The sequence below is a fragment of the Petromyzon marinus genome, chromosome 5, assembly GCF_048934315.1.
Source record: "Petromyzon marinus isolate PM22_M1 ecotype Great Lakes invasive population chromosome 5, UKy_Petmar_22M1.pri1.0, whole genome shotgun sequence".
NCBI lineage: Eukaryota > Metazoa > Chordata > Hyperoartia > Petromyzontiformes > Petromyzontidae > Petromyzon > Petromyzon marinus.
Genome location: NC_133671.1, coordinates 19,785,147 through 19,806,852, shown reverse-complemented (window position 1 = coordinate 19,806,852; position 21,706 = coordinate 19,785,147). Strand labels below are relative to the sequence as shown.

Here is a 21,706-nt window from a genome sequence, read left to right as displayed (position 1 = left end):
GAATATATCTAGAACATCTATCTATAATGAATATATCTAGAACATCTATCGATAATGAATCTATCAATAATGAATCTATCTAGAACATCTATCTATAAAAGGCCGGAACGGGCTGGAGTGGAGGTGTGTGTGTGGTCAGCGCCACACACGACCGCCTTCGTCACCCCGAGTGCTGCCGATGTTTAAGACGCGCGGCACCTGCTACCGATTTAAGGCCGAGTCGATCTAGGGGAGGGCCCGCGAACGTATTCGGATATTCGTTAGCCGCAACGCCCTCGGACGTAAATCGATTTTCCGGTGGGAGGGGGGAGGTCGCAGGATTCCCAGCGCAGTGCGATAGCCGCTGCACTACCGCTCCCCACAAAGACAAAGATCCCCGTAAATCCTTCATGGACTGTTGGGGCAAGTGCTGTTAGCGAGTAGCACCTATAAAGGCCGGCACGGCACACGAGGGGATGGGTGACCAACACCACGCCCGGCCGCCTTTGTCTCCCTAGTAACGATGTTTACACACCGCACCAGGTACTCATTTAAGGCTGAGTCGACCTAGGGAAGGCCCAGGACCGGTTCAGATAATCGTCACCGGTGTTGGCCGTGAGCGGGAATCGAACCCGGGTCGCCAGGTTCGTAGCACAGCGTAGCGCTCACCGCCACACTACCGCTCACACACACACACGCACACACAAAGTCACATACACACACACGCATCTCTACTAGCCCCACACCCCCACACCCCCCACACCCAGCCCCCCCCCCCCCCCCCCCCCCACGGCACAGCTGAGGACGCACGCGGGGATCGAAGGGGAAATGTCACTGCGGCAACACACCTGGAGCCGAACGCTCACCTGCGCATCAGAGCTCGCGGCCGCACTCCGCGCTCCCTCCTACAATTAGCGCGGGGGGGCGGAGGGGCGGGGGATACAAAGGGGGTGCGGTGCGCGTGGGAGGGGGGTTACGACACCATTAATAATTATCTGGCTGTCACCTGAAGACGCTGGTTTGTAATTCACAGGCGAAACGTCGTACTCGAATTGTAAATGTTGTGGGTTTCACTCTCCGGCACAAAAAAAACAACCCCTCTACTACTGTCTATTAATAATAATGTTATTCTGGCGATATTATTTCGTGTGGCAGTGGTAGTATAGTCACGATAATGCATTGCTGAGCGTTTGAAAGGGGAGAGCGCTTTACGTTGCGACACGAGCAAGGGCGACCCCTCCCCCCTCTGCTGCCAGCAGGCAGCTGCCCCTGTGTGACACGAGGTACATTCAGCACCTAGCCCGTCAATGGACAGCGGGTGACGATGATTGCTGTTGCCGTGTGAAAAAACAAACAAACAGAAACGTCCAATCGAGTAACTGGGACGGAGCTCACCTGGACGGCTCGGGTTTTTGTTGTCGGTTCACACTTTGAAGGCCCTCGGTTATTTAACAATAATTTAAAATAATAATAATCCTCTGTGTGTCTATGTTGTGCGTCTCTCTCTCTGTGTGTTGTCGCTCTCTGCTTGTTTGTCTGTGTGTCTCCGTGTCTGTGTTATGTCTCTCTCTCAAACGTAGTTCTACCTGATGACGGTTGCTTGTGTTGCAATCGAAACGTCGTATTCTATTATTAAATTTATTTTCTTTCTACGTGACTTCACCGAAAGAAACAAAGAGTAAATAATAATAATAATTTACACTTATGAAAAAATAAAGCGCGCGTTTCCCCCAAGGCGTGGGCCGAACTTCACCAGGCTGGTCAGTGCGTGTTGGTGAAGTCGGTCCGAGTTGCAGATCAAATAGTAAAATTTATTTTGTCACTCTGCCCACGGCGCCTTTAGCAGCCATGCCTTGTGGGCCAGCTGGACACCCATCCGGGCACTACCCAGGCTAGAAGCTGCTTAGCTTCATAGAGACGAGAATTGTGAACAGGGTGGCCCAAAAGCCGGGGCAATCATTGGGTTATTTTAATTTATGTTAACACTGGCACTAAAGCATTGTTTATTGTTCGAATTAAATATTGCATCCATTATCATTATCAACAATTATTTTGACTTCGTTCGTAAATACATTTCAAAAGAGAAATCGTGCATGCGTTAATGTTGATGAAAGTCAGTAGTGAACATTTGTTACACAAATTCAATGCGGCGCGTATGCAACCTGTGTATTTAACATTAAATAATTACCCGGTGCTGTGTGTAAACATCAGCACTGGGGAAACAAAGGCAGCCGGGCGTGGTGGTGCTGCTGCTGCTGTTGCTGGTCAACCACCCTCTGGCCGTCCACCCCCTCGGATTTCGGGTGCCGGTCTTTCATAGCTGCGCGCCAACGGCACTTTACCCCAACAGTCCGTTGAAGCCTATGCGGGGGACCTTTGTCTTGTGTGTGCCCGCTCGCGAGTCCTCTGCACGTGGTCGTCCGCCGGGTTCACAGCACGGCGCGCTCACCGCTGCGCCACCGCTCCTCACTCACGTTGCATATTTAATCAGCGGTCGCTCCCCCCACCACCCCCCCCTATCAAAGTCGCACCGCACCTCGGTTGCCGCAGCAGCTGTGCAACAGCGGCATGTGGCCAACACTTGCGGTACAAAAGGCGAAAGCCCGGAGCTGCCGATGAGACCCCGCGTGCTCGAAACCGCCCCAGGGATTTTGCTTGTTCTGCATCAATGCTGCTGCAATGCAGTGGGACCTGTGGGATGTGCAATGAATACAGGACTGCAGCTTTGTAGTATTGTTAGACGGTTTGTAATGTGTACAGACGGATATATGACGGAGACATATCGCCTGCCTATCCACGTGGATAAGAATCACGACCCCGGCTAGCTGAGAGATCACGAGGGGGAGTATTTGTGTGAGTGTCGTTGCACGGGGAGCGGTGGCGCAGTGGTTAGCGCACTGCGCTACCAACGCGGCGGCCCGCTCACGGGCAACGTCAGTGGCGAATATCCGGACCGGTGGTTGGCCTCCCATTAGGTCGACTAAGCCGTAAAGTTGTAACTGTGCCTGGTGTGGTGTTGTAAGCGCCACCGCTGGGGTGACGAATACGAAAGAAGAGCACCAGGTACCTACTCAGAAAGAGAGAACAACAGGACGTGGTTCCGACCAAACCAATCATCCTTACGCAGCATGGTTGCCTTTCTAGGTGCTCGCTGGCAGCGCTTGCCCCTACAGTCTGTTAAGGCTTTACGGGGGATCTTTGTCTGTGTCTGTCTGTGTGTAGCGCGCGCGTGTGTGTGTCTGTCTGTGTGTGTAGGGGGATGTTTGTCTGTGCCATTTGCATGCGTATGCGTGTGTGCTGATAGTTGTCGTAACTAGCCGCTAAGTGACCCAAGTATCAGCCACGGTTTTATTAAAATATGGAATTTCTTAATCTTATACGGAATATTGCCCGTGAAGTTGTTGTTGATGATACATTTTGCAACCGTAAGACAACCATCTGTACCGTATAACGTGAATATCTGTACCTTACCAATGGGGTTATGGGTGTCATCAACGGGTGGTGGTGATCATGATTATCATCATTATTATTTTGAAACAATGTTTGTATAATATGCCTTCTCAATAGACCTGTTTCGCGTGATCTTCGTCGTCGTCATGATCACGATGAGGACAATGACGAGAAGTACGGACCAGAGACAGGGGCTGGGTAGAGTGAATAGGTGGGAATGAATAAGAGGTGGTGATTAAGTAGGTGGATTTGCAGGGAATTTAATCAATTTCGAAAATGTGTCAACACCCAGCGGCTACGCAATGCCCTCCAGGGACACCGGCGTAGCACAACCAACACCACCAACACCACCACAATCGCCTTGACCACCACCGACACCACCACTCTACAACCTAACCGACACCACCACTAACCTCTCTACACATCGCACGAGGTGCCCACTCAAGGCTGAGTCGACCTAGGTGAGGCCCGGGACCGGTTCAGGTATTCGTCACCGATATTGGCCATGAGCGGGGAATCGAAACTCGGACAGCGGAGTTCGTATACTGACTGCGCTAACCACTGCGGCACCGTTCCACACAAACAAAGACAAACAAAGATCCCCCATATAGCCTTAACAGACTGTAGGGGCAAGTGCTGTTAGCGAGCACCTATGAAGGCCGGAACGGTACACGAGGGGGTGGGTGGCCAGCACCACGCCCGACCGCCTTTGTCTCCCTAGTGGCAATGTTTACACACCGCACCAGGTACTCATTTGAGGCTGAGTCGACCTAGGAGAGGCCCGGGACCGGTTCAGATAATCGTCACTGGTGTTGGCCGTGAGCGGGAATCGAACCCGGGTCGCCAGGTTCATAGCGCAGCGCGCTAACCGCTACACTATCGCTCCCCATAACCGTTCCACACACCGCCTCACCCACACTCACTCCACATGCATACTCCACACACACTCCACACACACATTCCACATGCACACCACACCACACACACCCTCCAAACACACACACACACTCTCCCCATACACATACACACCCCACACACTCCACACACTCTCCCCACCCACACTCCACATACACACCCCACACACTCCACACACGCCCTCTCTCCACACACACTCCACGTGCACACCACACACACACTCTCCACACACACTCCACACACACACTCTCCTCACACACACTCCACATGCACACCACACACACACACTCCACACGCACACCCTCCCCACACACATACACACCCTCCACACACACACACCCTACACAGCCTACACGCCCTTTCCCCACCCACACTCCACACACACACACACTACACACTCCACACACACTCCACACACACACACACACTCCACATGCACACCCCACACACTCCACACACGCCCTCTCCCCACACACACTCTACATGCCCACCACACACATACACACCTTACACACACACTCTCCCCACCCACACTCCACATACACACCACACACACACCACACACACTCCACACACTCTCCCCACCCACACTCCAAATGCACACCCCACACACACCCCACACACGCACTCTCCCCACCCACACACCACATGCACACCCCACACACCCCACACACGCACTCTCCGCACACACACTCCACATGCCCACCCCACACACACTCCACACACTCCACACACACACTGCTCGCGGCCATGCTGATGTGCTGCGTAATGTTACAAAGTTGCCAAATGACTGCGGAAAAATCCAAGTCCATCAATCATCGCAAGGCAGTCACCGCCTTACCTCCTGCCGTCGGGAACCTGCCGCGTGCACATGCCGCATGTGTACATGCAGTATACGCACACACGCCACGTGTATATGATTCACAAGACGTATAGGCACACACACCACGTGTATATGGTTCACAAGCCGTATACGCACACACGCCACGTGTATATGATTGACAAGGCGTATACGCACACACGCCGCGTGTATATGCCACGTGTATATGATTGACAAGGCGTATAGGCACACACCTGCCACGTGTATATGCCACGTGTACACACTCCGTCCGGTACACAGAGAACCCCTCCACCAGCACACCAATCCGTACCGCCTCCACGGGCTACAAGGGCGTGGGTGACTAACACCACGCAAAGGCTGCCGAGTGCTGTCTTTGTTTAGTTGTTATTGTTGTTTTGCAGGGCGCGTGCGTGGATACAAATGACACACACACACGGTGTTCACATACACACACGGCGTTTTCACACACACGGCGTTCACACACACAGTATTAACACACACGGTGTTCACACACACACACGGTATTAACGCACACACACACGGTGTTCACACACACAGTATTAACACACACACACGGTATTAACGCACACACACGGTATTAACGCACACAAGGTGTTCACACACACACAAGGTGTTCACACACACGCACGGCGTTTACACACACACAGTGTTCACACACACGGTATTAACACACACACACGGTATTAACACACACACACGGTATTAACACACACACACGGTATTAACGCGCACACACGGTATTAACGCGCACACACGGTATTAACGCACACACACGGTGTTCACACACACACGGTGTTCACATACACACGGTGTTCATATACACACTGTATTAACACACAGACACGGCGTTCGCGCACACACACGGCGTTCACGCGCACACACGGCGTTCGCGCGCACACACGGCGTTCACGCACACACACGGCGTTCACACACACACACGGCGTTCACACACACACGGCGTTCACACACACACACACACAATGTTCACACACACACACGGCGTTCGCACACACACACGGCGTTTACCCACACACATGGTGGTAACATACACACACAGTGTTCACACACACGGTATTAACACACACACACGGTGTTCACACACACAGCAGGGATCTATCGCGTTCACACATCGCAAACCTGGCACGGGGCGTGAACTCGAGGGGTATAACCTCCACTGCCGAGGGGGAGGGGGGGGCGGGGAGGTAGGGGATTGTGAGCCGGGGGGGGGGGGGGGGTGGTGTGTGTAGAGGCAAACCTGGAAGCCGCGTGGAGCCGCCACGAGGCTCTAAGAGGGCGCGGGGAGACCCGTGGGCGCCTCTCGCGTTTCCTTTGCGCGTCGGATCCCCATCGGCGAAGACGTCTCCGGCAATCTGCCCCCTGCCTCCTTCCACTCGGTCGCCCCCCCCTCTCCAACCTTCCATCGGTCAGATCATCCGTCCCCCCCGACCCCCGTGTCTCCTCTCCTCCCCGTGTCTTTTCTCCTCCCCATCTCTCTCTCTCTCTGTCTCTCTGTCTCTCTCCACCCCAATATTCCGTTTCTGTCCCTCCGCCGGTTCGCTCATCGCTCCCCGTTCGCAGTCTTCTTTCTCACCTCCACCAGATCTCTCTTCGCCAGCTGATGCCGCTCACTCTCTCGGCCGGTCCCTTCTCCCACCTCTCTTCACCCCGCGCGTGTATCCGTCTCGTCCGTGTCTGCTCCACCGGGTCTTCCCCGTGTCTCCGGTCCAGTCTCTCTGTCTCTCTCTGCGCTCTCCGATTCTTCTCTGACCCGCTCGCTCCTCCTCCTCGCCGCTCTGCGTGCAGACAACGGAGCGCGCCTTACACATCGCACACAACGAGCTGCTGCTGCTGCTGCGGCGGCGGCGGCGATTAACGTTTAAAAAACACGGGCACGACTACATCATCGTCGTCATCGTAATCACCAACGTCATCGTCGACGAGACGTACGTAGGGAGACAAAGGCGGCGTGGTTGAGGAAGGGAAGCGGAACGAACGCCGTGGGCTGCGCGCCGGGGCCGCTGCGCGGCTGCGACTCAGCGTGCGTGAAGCGCGCGCGTGTGTGTCTGTGTGTATGTCTGTGTGTATGTCTGTGGATGTGTGTCTGTATGTATGTCTGTGTGTATGTCTGTGTGTGTGTCTGTGTGTATGTCTGTGTATATGTCTGTGGATGTGTTTCTGTATGTATGTCTGTGTGTGTGTCTGTGTGTATGTCTGTGTGTATGTCTGTGTGTATGTCTGTGGATGTGTGTCTGTATGTATGTATGTCTGTGTGTGTCTGTCTATGTCTGTGTGTATGTCTGTGTATGTGTCTGTGTATGTCTGTGTGTATGTCTGTATGTATGTCTGTGTGTGTGTCTGTGTATGTCTGTGTGTGTATGTCTGTGTGTGTATGTCTGTGTGTATGTCTGTATGTATGTCTGTGTGTGTGTCTGTGTATGTCTGTGTGTATGTCTGTATGTATGTCTGTGTATGTGTGTGTATGTCTGTGTGTGTATGTCTGTGTGTATGTCTCTGGATGTGTGTCTGTGTGTGTGTCTGTGTGTGGGGTGGGGGAGCGGTAGTGGAGCGGTAGTGTAGCGGTTAGCGCGCTACGCTACGAGCCTGGCGACCCGGGTTCGATTCCCGCTCACGGCCAACAACCAGTGATGATTATCTAAACCGGTCCTGGGCCTCCTCTAGGTCGCCTCAGCCTCAAGTGAGTACCTGGTGCGGTGTGTAAACATCGCCATTGGGGAATACAAACGTGATCGGGCGTGATACGAACGCGATCGAGCACCTACATCGGGTTGCTCGCTCACAGCACTTGCCCCCAACAGTCCGTTGAAGGCTACACGGGGGTTCTTTATCTTTGCACGTGTCGCCTCTCTCAGCACGCGCCTGCGGGGCCACAGATTCGCACCCCACCTACCGCCCCCCTCCACAGTACACACGCAGCACATAGAGCACACACGACACGATAGAGCACAGCAGACGCACCACAGGACACGCACCACAGGACACACAACACGGCAACGGCGCGCACAACACAGCACGTACTGCAAAGATACGCGGGTACTGTTAGCGAGCACCTATTAAGGCGCTCGCTAACAGCACCCGGCGCCCAGCCGCCTTTGTCTCCCCAGTACTGGTATTGACGCACCACACCAGCTCCGCATGCAAAGCCGAGTCAAACCTTGTCTTTTGTTCTGGGGGTGGGAATCGAACTCGGGTCAGGGGCTCGTGGCGCCACCGCTGCGCGCAATCTCGCGCGCGCACGCAGGCGTCATCAATATCACTCTCCCCTCCATCACCAGCAGCACCACAGCAGCACAGCAGCAGTCTCCATGCTCCCGCTATCACGACTCCACCCCCACACTTTAGCACCCCCCCCTCCTCCTCTACTCCCCCTGCCCGCACTCCCCCCACCCACCTCACCCTGCCCCCCCCACCCACCTCCCCCTGCCCACACACCCCCCCATCAACCTCCCCCTGCCCACACACCCCCCACACCCACCTCGCCCTGCCCACACACCCCCCCCCCATCAACCTCCACCTGCCCACACACCCCCCCACCCACCTTCCCCTACCCACAAACACCCCCCCCCCACCCACCTTCCCCTGCCCACACCCCCCCACCCACCTGCCCCCCCACCCACCTGCCCACACACCCCCCCACCCACCTCCCCCTGCTCGCACCCCCCCACCAACCTCCCCCTGCCCACACACCCCCCAACCAACCAACCTCCGGCCCACACTCCCGCCCACCCACCTCCCCCTACCCACACACTCCCGCCCACCCACCTCCCCCTACCCACACACTCCCCCCACCCACCTCCCCCTACCCACACACTCCCCCCGCCCACCTCCCCCTACCCACACACTCCCCCCACCCACCTCCCCCTACCCACTCTCCCCCCACCCACCTCCCCGCAGTGTCACGCTCCTCCGAGTGAAACCGCAGCTGCTCAACTCTCAGACGGAGGGGCGGGGGAGGGTGATGTTGTTGGTGATGTAAGGTTGGGGGGGTGTGTGGCGGATGATGATGATGATGACGATGATGACGATGAGAAGTGTGATTATTGCGTCGCGGGTAGGAGTTAAGGTGTGATAGGGGGAGGGGCGGATGATGATGGTTGTTACGGAGGGGGGGGGGGATGCAGATGATGATGTAGATGATGATGATGATGATAGCGATGATCACTCAATGTAAACCCAGCTCTTATATCCATCCTCTTCTGCCTCCCCCAACATCCCCGAGGTTGTGATGGAAGGCATGGCGATCACAATCACGATGATGATGATGGAGGGGGTGGAATGGTGGTGTGTAGGTGATGGTGATGATGGTTATGATGGAGGACCGATCGATGACGATATCGGGCCATCACGTGGCTGGGGAGGAGGTGTGACAGGCGTTCGAGGATGATGGATGATGGGGATGAGGGAGGCAGGGTGGTGGTGTTGGCGCAGAGAAGGAGATGTGTGTATGTTGAACTTATTTCGCACCGTACCTAGCCAACCGCGCTAATCCACAACGCTGCTACACATGCTACCTTGTTAGAATTGTCACAGATTGCTGATATCGTGGGTTTAGCTTGCCATTTTCTGAAACCTGTTTGGTTTATATAAAAATAATATTACAAGAGGACGAATAACACTCGCGGCGAGAAGAGCAACACACTAAACGTGAAATAAAAAGCAGTTTTAAAGAAATGACTTTGTCAATCCAGATTTAAAAGTGTATAGGCCCCAGCGGCTTACTAATGACCGGGGAGGAAGAGCGATACGCGGTGACCGCCTTTGTGCGATGGTCAGCCAAAAGCCGCCGCCGCCGTCGCCGCTGCTGCAGCTGCGATGATGACCCCAGATCGCGCGATAAGCCCGTGACGAGGGCGATGACAAATTAATCCCTTCGCCGAATCTTAACCCAAGCTCTCTTCTCTCCATCCACCACCAACCCCTGTACCGAGGTGGCGCGGGGAGTCCCGGGGGGGGGGCATGTAGGGGGTGGGGGGCGGGGAGTAGCCGTCACGGGACGTGTAATATTCCCTGCACGCACCGGGCTCCACATATGAAAAGTTAATCCGGGAGAATTTGAGGCGACTCGCTGTGATCCCGAGTAATTCGGGGGCGAAATCCCGCAAGCGTTGCGGCGCAGATAACGGCCGTGGAGATAGGCGAGGCAATCTGCATGAGCCAAGCGTTTAAACGGCGACGTGACGGGACTTAGCTCACACACACAGACACACACCGACACAAACACACCGACACACACACACAGACACACACCCACACCGACACACACACACGGGCAGGCAAAGATCCTCCGTATAGCCCCGTGCAGACTAGAGCAAGTGTCGACGCAGGGAGCGCGTGGCCAGCACCACGCCCGGCCGCCTTTGTCTCTCCCCCAGTGGTGATGTTCACACACCGCACCAGGTACTCATTTGGGGCCGAGTCGACCAAACACCACCGCGTTCAAAGACACACACACACGAACATCAACAACAACTACTACTACGACATACCTTACTCAGTTGGGATCACACGAATGTCCCCCCGGAGTAACTCTTACAGATGAGCCTCATCCGAGTCTCTTGAGAGCTCGCCCTAGTCACATGCCCAATGCACCGTCGACGATCATCGCACAGGTGCGCGAATGAAAGTTCGCGAGCACCTCTCAAGGGCACGGTGGTGGCACGCGAATCGCGAGCCTGAACAGACTGTTCCCTGCAAGTGCTGCTAGAGAGCACCTATGAAGGCCGACACGGCACGCGAAGGGGGGGGGAGGGGGGCTGCGGTGGCCTGCACCTGCGCACGGCCGCCTTTGTCTCGCCGGTGCCGATGTTTACTGCACTCCGCGCCGGGTGCTCATTTAATGCTGAGTTGACCTAGGGGAGGCCCGGGAACCGGTTCAGATATTCGCCACCGCCGTTAGCGCAGTGGGTTGGTGGGTTGGCACAATGCGCTGACCCACTACACTACCGCTCCCCGCTCGGCCACAAAGACAAAGACCCATCCCCATATAGCCTTTGGGGCATGTGCTGTCAGACACAACAAAGATAAAGACAAATATCCCCCATATAGCTTCAACAGGCTTTGGGGGCAAGTGCTGTTAGCGAGCACCTATGAAGGCCGGGACGGCACACGAGGGGGTGGGTGGCCAGCACCACGCCCGATCGCCTTTGTCTCCCCAGTGGCGATGTTTACTACACACCGCACCAGGTGCTCATTTGAGGCTGAGCTGTCAGACACACGCATAGAGACACATACAATGAGCACAACACTCGTACACACACACACACGCGCGCCCACACAACCAACACAAACACACACACACACGTCACGAAAATGTGAACATCACACACTGCACACACGCACCGTAATAACAATCTCAACACCAAACAGACACACACATACGCCGACACAACAACACACAACAACACACAGACACACACACCAACACTAGCAACACATAATCAACCGATAACAATAATATGCATCCTAAACGCACCAACAATATAACAAAAATAAAATCTTACAACCGCACATATCGTCTGTGTCCTACACAAGAACTACAAAGACAAAGATCCCCCTTAACAGACTGTTGGGGCAAGTGCTGTTAGCGAGCACCTATGAAGGCCAGCACGGTACACCAGGGGGTGGGTGGCCAACACCACGCCCAGCCGTCGTTGTCTCCCCAGTGGCGATGTTTACACAACGCGCCAGGTACTCGTTTAAGGCCGAGTCGACCTAGAGGAGGCCCAGGACCGGTTCAGAAAATCGTCACCGGTGTTGGCCGTGAGCGGGAATCGAACTCGGGACGCCGGGTTCGTAGCGCAGCGTAGCGCTAACCGCTACACTACCGCTCCCCGCCACATATTGCACACACCACACACACACACCGAATAATACAACAATATATCTCCCGCATAGCCTTTTAACAGACTGCTGGGGGTAAGTGCCGATCGCTAACACCTCCGAAGGCTGGAGCTGCGGTACACGACGAGGTGGGTGGCCAGCACCCACGCCCGGCCGCCTTTGTCTCCCCAAATGCTACAACACCGCACCAGGTACTCATTTAAGGTCGAGTCGATCAGAGGGGGGGTGGGCCTGGGGGGTAATAATTAATCCGAGGGCAAAGTTCACGTCCAACATTCGTCACCCAATGTTGGGGTTTTTTTTGTTTGTGAGCGGCACTCGAACTCGTCCTTGATTGACGCTGGCGACGACTCGATCGGGCCTCAGCGGTAATTCCCCCCAACCCCCCCCCCCCAAAAAAAACCCCTAACCACCCCCCCCCCCACAACTTCACCCACCAACCTTAACCTCAAATCGGCGGGCGCAATAAATGCCGATAATAAAATAAATAATGTTGGCGGTGGGAGAGCGATTAGGGAGGGAGGCTTTCGCTGTCCGCTCGAGTCGATAAACCGCCGCGTGGCGCCCGCTCCACACAGAGGGGGGCGGGGGCGTTCCATGAGATGGACGTACAGGAGAGGAGTGCTTGGGCGTGGGGGGGGGGGGGCACGACCCCAGGAAAGGGGGGCCCGGGAGCGTGTTGAGGGGGAATGAGGGGGGCAGTAGACGAGAGGAGTAACACGCGGGGCCGTGGAGGGATGAGAAGACACTGAGCAGAGACGCAGTGAGAGACGGGCATGGGTATACAGAGGACATACACAGAGACACGGGTTTGGGTATACAGAGGACATACACAGAGACACGGGTTTGGGTATACAGAAGACATACACAGAGACACGGGTTTGGGTATACAGAGGACATACACAGAGACACGGGTTTAGGTATACAGAGGAGATACACAGAGACACGGGTTTGGGTATACAGGGGAGACACAGAGACAAGGGTTTGGATATACAGAGGTCATACACAGAGGCACGGGCATGGGTATACAGAGGAGACACAGAGACACGGGTTTGGGTATACAGAGGACATACACAGAGACACGGGTTTGGGTATACAGAGGACATACACAGAGACACGGGTTTGGGTATACAGAGGAGACACAGAGACACGGGTTTGGGTATACAGGGGAGACACAGAGACAGGGGTTTGGATATACAGAGGACATACACAGAGACACGGGTTTGGGTATACAGAGGACATACACAGAGACACGGGTTTGGGTATACAGGGGAGACACAGAGACACGGGTTTGGGTATACAGAGGACATACACAGAGGCACGGGTTTGGGTATACAGAGGAGACACAGAGACACGGGTTTGGGTATACAGGGGAGACAAAGACAGGGGAATAAGACCTGCAGAGACATAGAGAGACAGCGTAGAGACGCAGTGAGACACGCAGAGACACAAATAGACAGAGACACGCAGAGACACAGACATGATAGTGAGACACAGACGTACAAAGATCCCCAGTGTGGCCTTAACAGACTGTAGGGGCAAGTGCTGTTAGCGAGCACCTATTAAGGCCAGCACGGCACACGAGGGGGTGGGTCGCCAGCACCACGCCCGGCCGCCATTGTCTCCCTAGTGGCGATGTTTACACACTGCACCAGGTACTCATTGGAGGCTGAGTCGACCTAGGGGAGGCCCAGGACCGGTTCAGATAATCGTCACTGGTGTTGGCCGTGAGCGGGAATCGAACCCGGGTGTCCAGGTTCGTAGCGCAGCGTAGCGCTAACCACTACACCACCGCTCCCCACAGACACACGCACACAGAGACGCATATATACATAGAGACACAAAAACAGACATGTCCATTGCGGAGTCAGAAAGACACACTAAGAACGATGCAGTTAGACACAGCTACAGCGTAGAGAGATATATACCAAAAAATGGACAGAGACATAACGAGATCTAAAGACAAAGATCCCCCCGTATAGCCTTAACAGACTGTTGGGGCAAGTGCTGTTAGCGAGATATACACACGGGGACAGGCATAGACACACAGAGGCACAGACACAGAGGCAAAGACAGTCTGAGACACATGCAGCAGACGTAGACAGAAAACAGACGTACAGATGATGCAGATATTCACGGAGAGAGACACATACTACAAACATACACAGTGGTACAAATCGGACACTACTTAACCCAGAGACACAGATAGAGAGACCCACACACACAGAGACGCATAGACACGCAGGGATAGTCACACATTGAGACAGACACATATATAATTTAATCAAAGATGTACACATACAAAGCTTTTTAGCAGACTGGTGGGGCAGGCGCTGTTTGCAAGTGCTGACGAAGAGCGGCACAATGCACGAGGAACTCGCGTGGTCACAACCACGCCCGGTCGCCTTTGTCTCCCCCAATGCGCGTATGTTTACACGTCCGCATCGGGTGTGGGTTTATGGCTGGGCTGGCCTGGGCGAAGTCCAAATCTGGTTCAGATATCGCTCGCAGCTGCTGGTTAGCCACGTTTACAGCGAAGTGCGCTTAGTCACTGCGCCCATCGCTCCCTCGGTCCTTGTGTGTGTACATTCGCATATAGATACAGAGACGCACAGACACACACACATGGTGGACTCTCGCAGACGCAGATACACAAATACAAAGATGCACAACACACACACACGTACATACGAAGATCACCCGAATCGCTCTGCGAACCCTTCGGGCAAGTCCTGTTATCGAGTACCTAATCAGGCCAGCATGAGTGCAGGCAGCGCCACGGTCGACCGCCTTTGTCTCTCTCCAATGAGGATGTTTACACACTGTGTATTTGTTTAAGGCTAAATTGACCGGTTAGCTTATACAGCACTTGCACACACATTACAATGCTCCCATACATCAAAGAAAAAGATCACCCCTACAGTCTTCACAGGCAATTGGGTGATGTAGGCGAGTAGCCGGAAGGGCATGACCAACACCACCCCCGATCATCGCCTTGTATCTCATACAGTGGCGATATTCACGCATCTTACCAGGTTACCAATTCAAGGCTGAGTCGACACTGTTGGTGGCCGTGAGCGGAAATAGAACCGTGCTCAGCGGATTAGTAGCAGTGAGTAGCGCAGTGCTACTCACTGCACCACCGCTCCCCACACATTGACACACACGCACGGAGATACTGACACACAGACACAATGACACACACCGTAACACAAGACACAATCCACTAACACATAGACAAAGTAACAGTCGCGCTGACAAAGACCACCAGATAGCCTTAACAGACTGTTGGGGCAAGTGCTGTTAGCGAGCATCTATGAAGGCCGGCACGGTACACGAGGGGGTGGGTGGCCACCACCACGCCCGGCCGCCTTTGTCTCCCCAGTGGCGATGTTTACTACACACCGCACCAGGTACTCATTTGAGGCCGAGTCGACTTAGGGGAGGCCCAGGACCAGTTCAGATAATCGTCACTGGTGTTGGCCGTGAGCGGGAATCGAACTCGGGTCGCCAGGTTCGTAGCACAGCGCGCTAACCACTACACCACCGCTCCCCACGACACACTGACACACACACTGACACACACACGCTGACACACGCACACACTGACACACACTGGCACACACACACGCTGACACACACACACTGACACTGACACACACTGACACTGACACACACTGACACACACACACTGACACACACTGACACACACACTGAACCACACACACACACTGACACACACACACTGACACACACACACACTGACACACACACACACTGACACACACACACTGACACACACACACACTGACACACACACACTGACACACACACACACTGACACACACACACACTGACACACACACACACTGACACACACACTGACACACACACACACTGACACACACACTGACACACACACACTGACACACACACACTGACACACACACACTGACACACACTGACACACACACACTCTGACACACACACACTGACACACACACTGACACACACACACACTGACACACACACACTGACACACACACACGCTTACGCAATGCGTCGCTCTTTAGCCCCTCTGTTGTTCCGGCGCTGAGAGCCACTCTCCGGATTCTGAGCCTTGGGAGCCATCCCTCCCTCCCCACCCAGAGGCAAGCAGCAGCAGCAGCAATCACTCTTCGCCTTGCCAATTACAGCCACGGGGGGGTGTGGCGGGGGCTAGTGGTGGAATAAAGCGCATCCTCATGCTGTCGCTCCCCGCCCCATCGCTCACCCTCCCTCCCTTCCTCCTCATTACCACCATCATCATGATCCCTCCTTCGGCTTTCCTCCGCTCATCATCATTTTCCTCCTGGCCGTAAAGTCGTCCACAGCAACACACCTCTTCTGTGTGTATTTGTGTCTCTCCTGTTCATTTTGTTTGTTTGTTTGTTGTGGTTGCACCCGATTCAAGAGCCGAATGGCTCACAGGGCTATACCAAAATAAATGAAAAACTCTCTCATCACACCTCTGTGTGTGTCTCCCCCTCTCTCTCTCATCACACCTCTGTGTGTGTCTCTCCCCCTCTCTCTCATCACACCTCTGTGTGTGTCTCCCCCTCTCTCTCATCACACCTCTGTGTGTGTCTCTCCCCCTCTCTCTCTCATCACACCTCTGTGTGTGTCTCTCCCCCTCTCTCTCTCATCACACCTCTGTGTGTGTCTCTCCCCCTCTCTCTCATCACACCTCTGTGTGTGTCTCCCCCTCTCTCTCATCACACCTCTGTGTGTGTCTCTCCCCCTCTCTCTCTCATCACACCTCTGTGTGTGTCTCTCCCCCTCTCTCTCTCATCACACCTCTGTGTGTGTCTCTCCCCCTCTCTCTCATCACACCTCTGTGTGTGTCTCTCCCTCTCTCTCTCATCACACCTCTGTGTGTGTCTCTCCCCCTCTCTCTCATCACACCTCTGTGTGTGTCTCTCCCCCTCTCTCTCTCATCACACCTCTGTGTGTGTCTCTCCCCCTCTCTCTCATCACACCTCTGTGTGTGTCTCTCCCCCTCTCTCTCATCACACCTCTGTGTGTGTCTCTCCCTCTCTCTCTCATCACACCTCTGTGTGTGTCTCTCCCCCTCTCTCTCATCACACCTCTGTGTGTGTCTCTCCCCCTCTCTCTCTCATCACACCTCTGTGTGTGTCTCTCCCCCTCTCTCTCATCACACCTCTGTGTGTGTCTCTCCCCCTCTCTCTCATCACACCTCTGTGTGTGTCTCTCCCCCTCTCTCTCTCATCACACCTCTGTGTGTGTCTCTCCCCCTCTCTCTCTCATCACACCTCTGTGTGTGTCTCTCCCCCTCTCTCTCTCATCACACCTCTGTGTGTGTCTCTCCCCCTCTCTCTCATCACACCTCTGTGTGTGTCTCTCCCCCTCTCTCTCATCACACCTCTGTGTGTCTCTCCCCCTCTCTCTCATCACACCTCTGTGTGTGTCTCTCCCCCTCTCTCTCATCACACCTCTGTGTGTGTCTCTCCCCCTCTCTCTCTCATCACACCTCTGTGTGTGTCTCTCCCTCTCTCTCTCATCACACCTCTGTGTGTGTCTCTCTCCCTCTCTCTCTCATCACACCTCTGTGTGTGTCTCTCCCCCTCTCTCTCATCACACCTCTGTGTGTGTCTCTCCCCCTCTCTCTCTCATCACACCTCTGTGTGTGTCTCTCCCCCTCTCTCTCATCACACCTCTGTGTGTGTCTCTCCCCCTCTCTCTCATCACACCTCTGTGTGTGTCTCTCCCTCTCTCTCTCATCACACCTCTGTGTGTGTCTCTCCCCCTCTCTCTCATCACACCTCTGTGTGTGTCTCTCCCCCTCTCTCTCTCATCACACCTCTGTGTGTGTCTCTCCCCCTCTCTCTCATCACACCTCTGTGTGTGTCTCTCCCCCTCTCTCTCTCATCACACCTCTGTGTGTGTCTCTCCCCCTCTCTCTCTCATCACACCTCTGTGTGTGTCTCTCCCCCTCTCTCTCATCACACCTCTGTGTGTGTCTCTCCCCCTCTCTCTCTCATCACACCTCTGTGTGTGTCTCTCCCCCTCTCTCTCTCATCACACCTCTGTGTGTGTCTCTCCCCCTCTCTCTCTCATCACACCTCTGTGTGTGTCTCTCCCCCTCTCTCTCTCATCACACCTCTGTGTGTGTCTCTCCCCCTCTCTCTCATCACACCTCTGTGTGTGTCTCTCCCTCTCTTTCTCATCACACCTCTGTGTGTGTCTCTCCCCCTCTCTCTCATCACACCTCTGTGTGTGTCTCTCCCCCTCTCTCTCTCATCACACCTCTGTGTGTGTCTCTCCCCCTCTCTCTCTCATCACACCTCTGTGTGTGTCTCTCCCCCTCTCTCTCATCACACCTCTGTGTGTGTCTCCCCCCCTCTCTCTCATCACACCTCTGTGTGTGTCTCTCCCTCTCTCTCTCATCACACCTCTGTGTGTGTCTCTCCCCCTCTCTCTCATCACACCTCTGTGTGTGTCTCTCCCCCTCTCTCTCATCACACCTCTGTGTGTGTCTCTCCCCCTCTCTCTCATCACACCTCTGTGTGTGTCTCTCCCTCTCTCTCTCATCACACCTCTGTGTGTGTCTCTCCCCCTCTCTCTCATCACACCTCTGTGTGTGTCTCTCCCCCTCTCTCTCTCATCACACCTCTGTGTGTGTCTCTCCCCCTCTCTCTCATCACACCTCTGTGTGTGTCTCTCCCCCTCTCTCTCATCACACCTCTGTGTGTCTCTCTCCCCCTCTCTCTCTCATCACACCTCTGTGTGTGTCTCTCCCTCTCTCTCTCATCACACCTCTGTGTGTGTCTCTCCCCTCTCTCTCTCTCATCACACCTCTGTGTGTGTCTCTCCCCCTCTCTCTCATCACACCTCTGTGTGTGTCTCTCCCCCTCTCTCTCATCACACCTCTGTGTGTGTCTCTCCCCCTCTCTCTCTCATCACACCTCTGTGTGTGTCTCTCCCCCTCTCTCTCTCATCACACCTCTGTGTGTGTCTCTCCCCCTCTCTCTCATCACACCTCTGTGTGTGTCTCTCCCCCTCTCTCTCATCACACCTCTGTGTGTGTCTCTCCCCCTCTCTCTCATCACACCTCTGTGTGTGTCTCTCCCCCTCTCTCTCATCACACCTCTGTGTGTGTCTCTCTCCCCCTCTCTCTCATCACACCTCTGTGTGTGTCTCTCCCCCTCTCTCTCATCACACCTCTGTGTGTGTCTCTCTCCCCCTCTCTCTCATCACACCTCTGTGTGTGTCTCTCCCCCTCTCTCTCTCATCACACCTCTGTGTGTGTCTCTCCCCCTCTCTCTCTCATCACACCTCTGTGTGTGTCTCTCCCCCTCTCTCTCATCACACCTCTGTGTGTGTCTCTCCCCCTCTCTCTCTCATCACACCTCTGTGTGTGTCTCTCCCCCCTCTCTCTCTCATCACACCTCTGTGTGTGTCTCTCCCCCTCTCTCTCATCACACCTCTGTGTGTGTCTCTCCCCCTCTCTCTCATCACACCTCTGTGTGTGTCTCTCCCCCTCTCTCTCATCACACCTCTGTGTGTGTCTCTCCCCCTCTCTCTCTCATCACACCTCTGTGTGTGTCTCTCCCCCTCTCTCTCATCACACCTCTGTGTGTGTCTCTCCCCCTCTCTCTCATCACACCTCTGTGTGTGTCTCTCCCCCTCTCTCTCATCACACCTCTGTGTGTGTCTCTCCCCCTCTCTCTCATCACACCTCTGTGTGTGTCTCTCCCCCTCTCTCTCATCACACCTCTGTGTGTGTCTCTCCCTCTCTCTCTCATCACACCTCTGTGTGTGTCTCTCCCTCTCTCTCTCATCACACCTCTGTGTGTGTCTCTCCCCCTCTCTCTCATCACACCTCTGTGTGTGTCTCTCCCCCTCTCTCTCATCACACCTCTGTGTGTGTCTCTCCCTCCCTCTCTCTCATCACACCTCTGTGTGTGTCTCTCCCCCTCTCTCTCATCACACCTCTGTGTGTGTCTCTCCCCCTCTCTCTCATCACACCTCTGTGTGTGTCTCTCCCCCTCTCTCTCATCACACCTCTGTGTGTGTCTCTCCCCCTCTCTCTCTCATCACACCTCTGTGTGTGTCTCTCCCCCTCTCTCTCTCATCACACCTCTGTGTGTGTCTCTCCCCCCTCTCTCTCTCATCACAGCGGCCGCTCGCGTGGAGGGAGGCGGGGACATTTTACTATTTGTGTTTGCCTGGCTACGTACGCCGCTTCGCGAACTGGCATTGTAGAGAGAGAGAGAGAGTGCGTGTGCGTGTGTGTGCGTCTGTGCGGCCCCATCACTCGCAAACAAATGTAAAGACGAAGATTTCCCCCTTCCCGTCTAGCCTTAACAGACTGTCGGGGCAAGTGCTGTTAAGCGAGCACTCATGAAAGCCGGTACGGCACGCGAGGGGGTGGGTGGCCAGCACCACGCCCGACCGCCTTTGTCTCTCCAGTGGCGATGTTTACTACACACCGCACCAGGTACTCATTGTGAGGCCGAGTCGAGGCTGAGCTGTCAGACACAAAGACAGAGACACATACAATGAGCACAACACTCGTGCACACACAACCACACACGCGTCACTAACAATGTGAACGACATACACACACGGCACACACACACACTATACACACGCAACGTGATAACACTCTTAACACAGACACACAACAACACTACCAACACACAACCAACCTATATCATATTCCGCACATCAAACGCACCAACATAACACACCAGGTACTGTACTCATTTAAGGCTGAGTCGACCTAGAGGAGGGCCGGGGCCTGTGCAAATTGATATACTTACACAGACACACACACCGATGTACACACACAGACACGCACACTGATGTACACACACAGACACGCACACTGATGTACACACACAGACACACACACCGATGTACACACTGATGTACACACACAGACACACACACACTGACGTACACACACACTGACGTACACACACACTGATGTACACACACTGATGTACACACACGCACACTGATGTACACACACACACTGATGTACACACTGACGTACACACACTGATGTACACACACTGATGTACACACACTGATGTACACACACTGATGTACACACACTGACGTATACACACACTGACGTACACACACACTGACGTACACACACTGATGTACACACACTGATGTACACACACTGATGTACACACACACACAGACACACGCACGGTACGTACGCGGCCGTGCGGCAGCAGCCCCCGAGGCACGGAGCTCCCCCCCCCCCCTCGGCGCCCTCCGGGCCCCGCAGGCCCCGCGGGCGCGCGCACGTGTCCCGTTGTGAGCGCGCACGCGTGCATAGGCATAGTGGACGTGATGGGCCACAGCGAACCTCTCTCTCTCTATATATAGTCCACCCACCCTCCCCCCAGACGACACCCGACAGCAAAGAACCTGCAGCTCGCTTCTCCTCCCTCCCCCTGCGTCGCCACCTCCCCTCCCTGCTCTCTGCTGCCCCTCGCTCGCTCGCTCTCTCGCGCGCGCTCCCTCTCTCTCTACTTCCCTCGATCGCTCGCAGCCTCCCAGTCCACCTGCCCTTCTGACTCTCCCTCGCCTCTCCTTCCTATCTCCCACCTTCCCCTCCCA

At 54.8% G+C, this 21,706-nt stretch overlaps 1 long non-coding RNA gene across 1 annotated transcript; it reads right to left on the bottom strand.

Moving 5' to 3' along the window:
- Positions 1-2,531: 2,531 nt before the first annotated feature.
- Positions 2,532-21,480, bottom strand: LOC142919490 (uncharacterized). Its single transcript, XR_012938284.1, has 3 exons — positions 21,301-21,480; positions 6,462-6,999; positions 2,532-2,670 (listed from the first exon to the last, which is right to left on the bottom strand). It is a non-coding gene; the product is annotated as an uncharacterized LOC142919490 (long non-coding RNA).
- Positions 21,481-21,706: the final 226 nt, after the last annotated feature.